This window comes from Rhamphochromis longiceps, linkage group LG3, assembly GCF_057381845.1.
Source record: "Rhamphochromis longiceps isolate RC_006_pf linkage group LG3, R_longiceps_female_GT1.1, whole genome shotgun sequence".
In the NCBI taxonomy this organism is placed as follows: domain Eukaryota; kingdom Metazoa; phylum Chordata; class Actinopteri; order Cichliformes; family Cichlidae; genus Rhamphochromis; species Rhamphochromis longiceps.
In genome coordinates, this window is record NC_140559.1 from 68,152,390 (window position 1) to 68,164,640 (window position 12,251).

Below are 12,251 nucleotides of genomic sequence, written 5' to 3' on the forward strand. Positions count from 1 at the left end.
TGTTGAATTATTAAACATACTTTCTTTAATTTTTCGAGCCACAAAAACAACAACTTTTAATTTTCTTCTGCTTGAGTCTCGGCCTCGGGTAGCTCTACTTATCATTGCTCAGTCAGTCGTCTGTTTGTGCTACTTTTTTTCAAGGAGCAGTGGATTATTGGTAAGGGTGACTTTATGTGTTTAGCTACTTAAGTGGAAGTACTGTGGAAAGTTTTACCTTACATACATAGATCTACCAGTACAGCTTCTGAGGTAACTGTTTACAAAATGTTATAATCTATTCAAAGGTTCTTTGCAATTTTACATTGATAAACATTATCCTTAACACATTTGGCCCACATAAAGTACTATGGCCATCACACTGTCATTTAGAATTGTTTAAATAACTCGTGTCTTAAGTCCTTCCATCAAACAGAAAATTAAAAAAAAAAAAAAACATGGTTCACTTTTACATCACAAAATGTTAGAAATATAAGCCGTTCATAACAACCTGAAAGGTTGGGAGTTTAAAATGCAAACCGATGGAAGCAGAAGTAGAAGACTATAATGTCTCAGAGCACACGGTGTCTATTAATGTGTAGACATGTATAAATAAGAGCTTAATAAAGATGCTTAATTTCTTAAGAAATAAACAGGTGGAGTGATCTTTATCAAAAGTGGATGTTGCATCTGTGGCTAAACCCCTGTACCCAAAAAAACTTTAAAAATCTACTGTGTGTGAGGCTGTGTAAGTAAAGCTTGCCCTTCACACCTGCGTGTAATAAACCATTTGTTGGGGGTTGTGGATTTGGCACCTCAGCATTGTGAAAGTGGGGAAACATGTTTCTGGCTGTGCATAAGATTCCTCCTTACAACTTAGAATCTCAGTTCTAAATGAAATTCAGATGTTTTTTTAAGTATGGCTAACGTATTATTTGACTTCTAAGGCACACACACACACACACACACACACACAAGAACAACACAGAGAAGAAGAAGAGGGGGTCGTTTTACTACACATCATAAAAACGCAATCATTCATCTTCCAACTGTATCTTTCTGTTCTGGCTTTAGAGTCATAGGTTGTTTACTGAGCCGTACTTTGGGAGTCATACTATTGTGATACTGGGGAGAAAAGGGTAAGGTTTGATAGACTAAACCCTTACACACACATAACTTGAAAAACCTAAAGAGTGTGTGAGACTGCTAGCTGTGTTGTTCAGCATTAAACTCATCTACAAATGTGTTAGTAAAGAGCGACTTGTACTTCTGTCCCATTAAGCAACGGTTTAACAAATTTCACTGCAAACTATAAAAGGAATCTGGATTTATATAGAACATAGTAGTGATGGATTAAGTGCAGGAAACACTAGTATAAGGTGTCTATTGAACAAATCTCCTTCAGCGTTCAAAATGACCAAAGTGAGGCCTACAGGCGTTTCTCTCGGTTGGTTGTGTTCAGGGAAAAAGCAGCTAAATACACTGAGACTGCTCCCCATTGTTAGCGAGTTAACTCTGGATATCTGTAGGTTTTGTCAAACTTGGAGTGAACAAAAGCAGAAAAACAGTAAAAGATGCAGACAGTGAAAGTCTGGTTTATTTCATGAACACAATGAAACATTTTACAGTCCACAGAGCAAAGTAGCATACATGATAAATAGATACACATAACATGAGAAGTAAAACTCGTCGTCTTACCACATGTTATATTCTGTAAACTTAAAATAACCACAGAAATTAGAGTTTAGTGTTTTAAAGTCATTATTAAAAACATGAGTCAACATTACTGAAGTGACGCTTTAACGATGCGTCTTATCACCGTGTTTATGATGATAAAACATGTTCTCTCGTTAGTAGTTGTCTGCGCTGTCACTTGTCATGAAAATGTCCAGAGCCAGGGTTCCTCTTTAATCACCATTGATCATTAATAGGGTCACAAAAGATTTGTCACATTATCCCCATAAACAAAATGCTTTTATAGAAATCATTGTGATACAAATATTTAGATTCTTGATTCACAATGTGCACGAACTCAAAATCTTTAGAGGTTCATATTTATAAAGTATCGCAAATAATACATTTATACCATTGTATGAGCTACTTCTTGTAAAAACTGATTGAAAAAAGCTCCTGTCGTGACCTTCCTTCTGTGAGGACACACACACACACACACACACACACACACACAGAGAGAGAGAGGGGGAAGATCATTAGGATTGGAGGCGTTTTTGGATTTTCACTTATTGTTGGCTTTACAGTCACATAAAATTCATTCCAATTTTTTTTTGCCTTTGCTTCAGTTAAGGTGTTTCTTTAAATCTACAGCAGCTTCCTTTTCAAAAAGTTTACTGACATAGTAAGGAAGTAGCTAGGGAACTCAGTAAGTATGAGCAACAACAGCTTAGGGACTGTTTCTACAATAAAGAGGAATTCATCATCATCTGCAGTTCATCAAAAAAAAAAAAAAAGTGCCATTAAAAACAATTCAGCAGATCCTCAAAGTATGGATACAATCTGTTTTCAGCTGTAGAGGTACGCTTCATGTACTTATCAACATGCAGTTTAGAGGCTTGCATTAGAGTGCTTTGGTACTTGGGCCTCTTTTATTTAGCACGGTTATACCATTGTGTATTTAGCTATATAAATATGCTCAAGAGTCTATTGTATGTTTGTCATGCAATTAAAAATTCAAAAATATAATTTTTAAATCAGTAACTTTGCAAATTTAGCGCGGACCCTCACCCCTCCCTCCGGCTCCCACGGCCCCGCTGTCACCGTAAGACTCATACTCTTCCCCCACGTATGCTGCTATTTCCCCGCGCCCCAATAATTCTTGTCCTTTTTTCTGTTGCAGCCTCCCACAGTCCCGTTTTCGGCGTTCCTGCGCGACTCATCTCCCGGTCCCTTGGTTTCTCGAGTTTCACGCGTGTTTTCCTTCTACCCTCCCGGGACACCTTCAGTTAAAATAAAGTTTATTTTCTCGTACTCCTGTGTGTGTTGGCTCTGCTTCTGGGTCCAGCTTGTGCGCTGAACTTCGGTTCATGACACTAATAGTTTTAAATAGAGCACCACAAACAACAGGTATTCCTTTAGAAATAAACTTTTCTTGTGTGACTTCTAAAAACTACAGATTCTTAACTCTGCAACAGTTAGACAGAGTTGGTTACAGTTAGGCCCTCAACAGTCAGCAAAACAAGTCATAAAACAATAAAAGAGGCTGCCTTATCAAGAGCATCCCAGCACTGTAGTTCCATTACAATCAGTTTCCTTTATTTTATCTTATCATGTCAGAGGCCAACTGAAACCAAGTCCACCTATATAAAAACACCCCATCAGACACACAGTAGTTTCCTCAGCACTTCACAACTGCCGCAAGGTATAGCGTTTTAACTTTTTATTTTTTCGGATCCCAGACACAGCGGTGTGAGGTAGTTAGCACACAGTTTGGACGTGTAGAAAACATTGCTTGTTTGGAACACATCAGCAGAGAGGTAGAGTTCATAGCTGTTCATAAGAGTTTAATTTAATCAAACCTCATTTTACGGATCTAAGTGGCTCCTCATCACTAGCCAATTCACCATTTTATTTAAATATCTGAATTTTCGGAATGAGGATCCAAGCGGGACACAGAGGCTGCTTTAACGCACCAGAATGCAAATATAAATAAAAGCCTGACTATCCTGAGAGCCTAGCTGCAGCGAGACCTTTCTTTCACACGGATTCCTGGATGTGCGTTGGATCCGACTTTGCTACCCGCACAGAGCGTTTCTGACAGTCGGGCGCTGCTTATACAATAGAGAAAAGCAACAATACACCGTGTTTCTCTGCTCCAAGGTAAGGATGTCTGTTATACCCAGCGCATAAATGTCTCTGTGTTAACGCTGATTATTCAAACCCTGTTGAAAATGTGACACATTTGTTATCCAAAAACATTTCCTCTAAATTTGCAAAGTTACTGATTTAAAAATTATATTTTTGAATTTTTAATTGCATGACAAACATACAATAGACTCTTGAGCATATTTATATAGCTAAATACACAATGGTATAACCGTGCTAAATAAAAGAGGCCCAAGTACCAAAGCACTCTAATGCAAGCCTCTAAACTGCATGTTGATAAGTACATGAAGCGTACCTCTACAGCTGAAAACAGATTGTATCCATACTTTGAGGATCTGCTGAATTGTTTTTAATGGCACTTTTTTTTTTTTTTTGATGAACTGCAGATGATGATGAATTCCTCTTTATTGTAGAAACAGTCCCTAAGCTGTTGTTGCTCATACTTACTGAGTTCCCTAGCTACTTCCTTACTATGTCAGTAAACTTTTTGAAAAGGAAGCTGCTGTAGATTTAAAGAAACACCTTAACTGAAGCAAAGGCAAAAAAAAAATTGGAATGAATTTTATGTGACTGTAAAGCCAACAATAAGTGAAAATCCAAAAACGCCTCCAATCCTAATGATCTTCCCCCTCTCTCTCTCTGTGTGTGTGTGTGTGTGTGTGTGTGTGTGTCCTCACAGAAGGAAGGTCACGACAGGAGCTTTTTTCAATCAGTTTTTACAAGAAGTAGCTCATACAATGGTATAAATGTATTATTTGCGATACTTTATAAATATGAACCTCTAAAGATTTTGAGTTCGTGCACATTGTGAATCAAGAATCTAAATATTTGTATCACAATGATTTCTATAAAAGCATTTTGTTTATGGGGATAATGTGACAAATCTTTTGTGACCCTATTAATGATCAATGGTGATTAAAGAGGAACCCTGGCTCTGGACATTTTCATGACAAGTGACAGCGCAGACAACTACTAACGAGAGAACATGTTTTATCATCATAAACACGGTGATAAGACGCATCGTTAAAGCGTCACTTCAGTAATGTTGACTCATGTTTTTAATAATGACTTTAAAACACTAAACTCTAATTTCTGTGGTTATTTTAAGTTTACAGAATATAACATGTGGTAAGACGACGAGTTTTACTTCTCATGTTATGTGTATCTATTTATCATGTATGCTACTTTGCTCTGTGGACTGTAAAATGTTTCATTGTGTTCATGAAATAAACCAGACTTTCACTGTCTGCATCTTTTACTGTTTTTCTGCTTTTGTTCACTCCAAGTTTGACAAAACCTACAGATATCCAGAGTTAACTCGCTAACAATGGGGAGCAGTCTCAGTGTATTTAGCTGCTTTTTCCCTGAACACAACCAACCGAGAGAAACGCCTGTAGGCCTCACTTTGGTCATTTTGAACGCTGAAGGAGATTTGTTCAATAGACACCTTATACTAGTGTTTCCTGCACTTAATCCATCACTACTATGTTCTATATAAATCCAGATTCCTTTTATAGTTTGCAGTGAAATTTGTTAAACCGTTGCTTAATGGGACAGAAGTACAAGTCGCTCTTTACTAACACATTTGTAGATGAGTTTAATGCTGAACAACACAGCTAGCAGTCTCACACACTCTTTAGGTTTTTCAAGTTATGTGTGTGTAAGGGTTTAGTCTATCAAACCTTACCCTTTTCTCCCCAGTATCACAATAGTATGACTCCCAAAGTACGGCTCAGTAAACAACCTATGACTCTAAAGCCAGAACAGAAAGATACAGTTGGAAGATGAATGATTGCGTTTTTATGATGTGTAGTAAAACGACCCCCTCTTCTTCTTCTCTGTGTTGTTCTTGTGTGTGTGTGTGTGTGTGTGTGTGTGCCTTAGAAGTCAAATAATACGTTAGCCATACTTAAAAAAACATCTGAATTTCATTTAGAACTGAGATTCTAAGTTGTAAGGAGGAATCTTATGCACAGCCAGAAACATGTTTCCCCACTTTCACAATGCTGAGGTGCCAAATCCACAACCCCCAACAAATGGTTTATTACACGCAGGTGTGAAGGGCAAGCTTTACTTACACAGCCTCACACACAGTAGATTTTTAAAGTTTTTTTGGGTACAGGGGTTTAGCCACAGATGCAACATCCACTTTTGATAAAGATCACTCCACCTGTTTATTTCTTAAGAAATTAAGCATCTTTATTAAGCTCTTATTTATACATGTCTACACATTAATAGACACCGTGTGCTCTGAGACATTATAGTCTTCTACTTCTGCTTCCATCGGTTTGCATTTTAAACTCCCAACCTTTCAGGTTGTTATGAACGGCTTATATTTCTAACATTTTGTGATGTAAAAGTGAACCATGTTTTTTTTTTTTTTTAATTTTCTGTTTGATGGAAGGACTTAAGACACGAGTTATTTAAACAATTCTAAATGACAGTGTGATGGCCATAGTACTTTATGTGGGCCAAATGTGTTAAGGATAATGTTTATCAATGTAAAATTGCAAAGAACCTTTGAATAGATTATAACATTTTGTAAACAGTTACCTCAGAAGCTGTACTGGTAGATCTATGTATGTAAGGTAAAACTTTCCACAGTACTTCCACTTAAGTAGCTAAACACATAAAGTCACCCTTACCAATAATCCACTGCTCCTTGAAAAAAAGTAGCACAAACAGACGACTGACTGAGCAATGATAAGTAGAGCTACCCGAGGCCGAGACTCAAGCAGAAGAAAATTAAAAGTTGTTGTTTTTGTGGCTCGAAAAATTAAAGAAAGTATGTTTAATAATTCAACAAGACCCGCACCTTCAACACATGTACATTCAAATTTTGGAACAGGCTCAACATTGCTGCTGTTCAATAGTTTTTATCCGTTTGAAAAAGTCATTTTACGGCTTTAATGTTTCCAGCTGATAAGGAGAATGAGTGCATTTCAAATGTGCGTCCAAAGGCTTTAAACATCTGCTTTGTCTGTAACGACAGTATCAAACTACAGAGCATTGTTTTTACTAAAATTCAACATTTTCCGATGAAAATTTGGCTACTTTTTTTTTTTTTTTTTTTTTTTTCTTTACTGTAACACGCACCTCAATGCCGTTTTTAGGATATTCTTGGTGATCACATTTTTTTCATATTTATGCTTTTGGCACTGAGGGTATCTAATACGCATGTTGTCACTGTGTTTGTACTACCAGCTGTGAGGGCTCTGCTTTTGCTTTGAGCAGTCTGTTTTTATTTTGTCTCGTGAGTGTGTGTGTGTTTTTCAAACGAGATCCTCGTCAGTTTGATTTTGTTACCACAAACTTTGTGTGAAGTTCACAACAGAGGTAAAGAGATTTAAACACCCCAGTTTAAGGAGGCAGGCAGGGGTTGGACCACCTGCACAGGGCTGGTGAAGCAGAGAGTGTCGGGAGGGGGGGGGGGGGGGGGGGGGGGAGATGTGCAACAGAAGCAGAGGGAACATTTTACAAGATGATAAATGGCAGATTTAGATGATTAAGGATTTGTTGACAAGATTAAAAGACACGTCCGTCAGAGTTCAACAACATTACAGTTTGATTAAATAAAAAAGTTTTTAGACTACACAAGGTTCATTTTCTCCTCTGATAGTAATCATATTAAACATGTCAAGAAAGAAAGAGTATAAAGAAAAATAGTAAATGTGTGTCTAATTAAACTCTTCCTGTGAGCCTTACATCATCCTTTAATATGTTTGGTGTTACAAACTTGAAGAAGCACGGAAAAGATCATCAGACATTAATCTAATCAGTTTTCAGCCTTCATTCGTATTGAAAAGTTGAAATCTTCCCTGCTAGACCCAAGTGCAGCGTTTAACACCGTCGGCCAGAACATTTTATTACAGCTATTATTAAATGGAGAGTCCTCTTCACACACTGAGGTTAATTATGAAGCTCCACAGGCTTCTGTGCAAAGACCAGTTCTGTTTACATTATATGTGCTTTAGAAGACATAGCATACCACAGGTCAGCTCAGCAACATTTCGACTTTGGCTTGTTTTTTCTGGTTAACGTTAATTACGTAATTTAGAATTAAAGTTTAGTGTTCTTAGCATTTAGGATGGCCGTGGCGAGTAACTCAAGTGCTGTAAACATTTCATGAAACCTCATCAAAAGTTATCTGAGTTGGAAGGGTGGCTGTTAATAAGCCATTCTTAAGGAAGGAGAACAGAGAAAAATAAGGCTGAGGTGTGCCAAATTACACAAGAAATTGACTGGAAAAAGAAATCAGCTGTAATATGTCTTATGGAGTAATGAATCCAAATTTGAAATATGCACGGAAGAGGTCCGAAGAGAGATACAACAGTGAATGTCTATAGCCGTCTTTAACACAGCGTGGATACTCTACCGTGCTTTGAGGCTGGATTTCAGCCAGTGTTGTTGGAGCTCTTATCCAAATTAATCAAATTATGAATGTAGAAAAGTTCCACCAGATTTTGATCGACCATGTAATACCACGTAGTGTCTGATTGGCTTCAACTTCATTTTTCAGTACGACAATGATCGCAAACATACTGCCAATGTAGTCAAAGTATGCCTGGATGAAACAACGCATCAGTCATGGATTGATCTCTCCAGGGTTCGAACCTCAAGATAATCGAAGCAGTGTGGGATCATCTTGACAGAAAACAAAACAAAAGGCAGCCAGCATCCAAAGAAGAGTCTCGGATGTCTTTCAAGAAGCCTGCAGAACTAAGAAATTACAAGAAAGCTTACCTATTAGAGTTTAAGCTGTGTTGAAGAATGAAAGGCAGCTTTAACTGGACAAAAGGGGGAAAAAAATCCCACATTGACAGCTAACTCAAGAGACAAAAAGCATTAGAACTCAAGTCATCACCTTACTTAAGGATAAATAAGTTAATTAATTACATTAATGCATAAGCAGAAAATAACCTACAGTAACTGCTTTGCGATATGGAAGTGCAAAAGACAACTGAAAGGGAGGATAGTTTCTATATATGTGGTTTCTATTAAGGGACAGAGGAACGATAAGAAATCAAGGACAAGGAGTGTGGTGTAGATAAGTGAGGAAATCCGATCATTACTACAAATTTAGTTGAAATTTAAATATTTTAACTATGGTGCCTCCTGTGAGGGCTGTCTGTTTTCCACATTCTGCAACGGTAAAATACGACTTAGAGGCGGATATTTGTTTTACCAAATGGACAATTGCTGTTGACAAAACTCGGCTCATGGTTGACTCTTTCCCACAGAGGGGAATAAACTTATTCGAATATTAGCTTTTTTTCCTCGCTAAGACTAGTTTTATGGGGAGATGTAAGAAACAGGGTTACAAGCAATGATAATATCGGATGTTGACTCCTCAGCGTCATCATTTTCTATCTATTGAGAAAACTTATTGTAAAAAGTAATGAAGAAAAAAACTCCTCCTTGCCCCGCGGGGTGTGTGTGTGTGTGTGTGTGTGTGTGTGTGTGTGTGTGTGTGTGTGTGTGTGTGTGTGCCTTCTGTTTTCTGCAACGGTAAAATACGACTTTGAGACGGATATTTGTTTTACCAAATGGACAATTGCTGTTGACAAAACTCGGCTCATGGTTGACTCTTTCCCACAGAGGGGGGTGCTTTAATAAACTTATTCGAATATGAGCTTTTTTTTCCACTAAGACTAGTTTTATGGGGAGATGTAAGAAACCGGGTTACAAGCAATGATAATATCGGATGTTGACTCCTCAGCGGATCAACATTTTCTATATATTGAGAAAACTTATTGTTAAAGTATTGAAGAAAAAACTCTCTACTTTGGTCTGACAAGGAGCAGGTTGCGTAAAACCTACCTCATATAGATGTTTTAATAATAATAATAATAATATTTTTTTGGAGGGCGTGTTATAGGATATAAGCATTGAGAAAAAAAAACCTGATATCTGCCGTCTCACTCCTCCTTGGCCTGCGGGGTGTGTGTGTGTGTGTGTGTGTGTGTGTGTGTGTGTGTGTGTGTGTGTGTGTGTGTGTGTGTGTGTGTGTGTGTGTGTGTGTGTGTGTGTGTGTGGGCCTTCTTGCGAACGCCGTCTGTTTTCTGCAACGGTAAAATACGGCTTTGAGACGGATATTTGTTTTGCCAAATGGACAATTGCTGTTGACAAAACTCTCATGGTTGACTCTTTCCCACAGAGGTGTGTGTGTGTGTGTGTGTGTGTGTGTGTGTGTGTGTGTGTGTGTGTGTGTGTGTGTGTGTGTGTGTGTGTGAAACAAGATCGCCTGTCGCTGGTTTGTTTTTTCAGTCTCTTGTAAAAAAAGGACTCTCAAAAGGAAAAGTAGTATTCACTAAGCGATATTTATTCAATTTTTTTACACATAGGCAGCCTGTAGGTTACAAGCGGATAGAAAGTTCTTCTTTTCATCACAAGCTATGGTGTATCTTAAAGGTTACAAGCGGATAGAAAGTTCTTCTTTTCATCACAGAATCATCTGCTGCATCACCGCTGTGGTTAGGGAACATGATGCAACAGGTCTGAAAATGACTAGACACTTCCGGAGTATTTCCGGTAGGGTCATAAGGTCCGGATCGATGCCTTCCATAGTAAATATGCTGTATTTGAATATGTCATATTCAAAACCTTCTTCTTTGGGAGAGCAGATCTCATCGGACACAGGACCGCTGCGGGGCTGCAGAAGGAAATCCATCTTGTGTCTGTGCCTTAGAAATTGTGATGGACTCCTCTCTCTCTGCTTTTTTATTCCCCTCCAACAGATGGCGCGCTTCTGGAGGTTTCCCCCTCTCTAAAAACTTTTTTTCCCAACAACAGATGACGCGCTTCCGGAGGTTTTCCCCCTCCCTCTAAAAACTTTTTTTTCCCCCAACAACAGATGACGCGCTTCCGGGGGTTCACCCCTCCTTTCTCGGGGTGCAATTCGTTACGGTTAGCAACAGATGGCGCGCTTCCGGGGTCCGCCCCCCTTTCTCAGGATACGATTCGTCACGCGGGGGGTTTCCCACCCCCCTTTCTCCGGATACGATTCGTCACGCGGGGGTTTCCCACGGAGGGGAGGGGCGGGGGGTCAAAAGGTCGTGATTAGGGCCATCAATCACTTCGGATCAAATTTTGTCATAAGCTGTATGGGATTAACTCTCTAATGTTGAAAAAAATCCCACAACAACAAAAATGATGGCAACATTGCTACACTTTGCTTTCTTAGCTTGCATATTGTACATTTTCACAGTTGTTTCTGATTGGCTCCATCTTCTCTCGTTGTCACAGCTGTTGCTCAACTTTCAGCACTCATTCAATTAAAAAAACAACAAACAAAAAAACCAAGCTGCTGCTGGTAAGGTTGGCATTCTTGCAAGACTCAGTAACACAAAACAAATAAAAAAATGCACATCCCATGTTTATCCCATGTGATTCCAGGCTGAGTTTATGCATTTATGCTTATTTGTTTATAAAATATTATAAGCTGGTCTGAGGTCATTTGTTACTAAAGAAAAACAAACAAACACTGTGTCATTATTTAATCCACTAAAACTAAGACACAATGCAGAAGCAGTGTGTGAAAACTAAGTGCACCTTCACTGGTGTAGCATCTGCCTTAGAAACAATGAAGTCAAATGAAACTGTTTAATCATCTCTATGTGCTAAAGGCTCATTTTAATGCAGCATTAATCACGTTGCTTTAACAGTGCTGCATTTTAATAATGTTCATCACGTTCTTTGTAGATTTTAATTATCACCATCGTCGCTGTGAGAACATGTCTGGTTGGAGCAGGCGGCACTCAGGGATCATGTTGTGTGGAAGAAGAGTCATGTGATTGTTTTTTTTAAAGATTTTTTTCTATGAGTGCACAGAGTGTGAAACAGAAAGATAGGATCGACAGAGAAAGCTGATCATGTCTGTTGTGACACCTGCAATCTCTGACTAGAGTTTTAGGTTCTGTCAGGCAGCTAACACAAAGAAAGCCTGGCTTCATTGTACAAATACAACTTCCATATACAACACATGACATATTACACAGAGTCATTATTTATTCAACAAAAACTAAGCCAGATGCAGTTTTTGGATTTTATTTCAAAATGTTCTTATTCTGATTGTTTACTTAATATATTTAGACACATTTGGTTTATTTCTATAAAAATGATATTTTACACAAAACTTCAAACAGCTGCCTGCAAACATGGCTCTTTATTGTAAAGCCAGGTATGAACAACAACCTGCAGCTGCATGCTGTTGTGCTCATTGGTGTCACATTAGGTTCTGAACCACAAACAGAGAAGTTTCTTAGAACTGCTGGGCTAGTGATGTAGGTGTTGATGCAAATGATGGCTTAGGGTGGTGCTACGACAGTGTATAAAAACTGAAGCTCCCAGAGCCAAGTGTTATTTGTTCTTCCGTAACTGAGGTGAACTATAACCTGCTCAGGTAGAATTTAATAACAGCGTGTCTGAACTGC

The 12,251-nt window shown here is 38.4% G+C and overlaps 1 protein-coding gene and 1 long non-coding RNA gene across 2 annotated transcripts in view; both read left to right on the top strand.

Annotated features, from left to right (window-relative positions):
- Nucleotides 1–12,251, top strand: part of LOC146676521 (protein NLRC3-like) — a 107,517-nt gene that overhangs the window by 42,071 nt on the left and 53,195 nt on the right. The window lies entirely within an intron of this gene.
- On the top strand, nucleotides 3,112–5,070 carry LOC146676522 (uncharacterized). The gene is made up of 2 exons (XR_014910544.1): nucleotides 3,112–3,813; nucleotides 4,499–5,070. It is a non-coding gene; the product is annotated as an uncharacterized LOC146676522 (long non-coding RNA).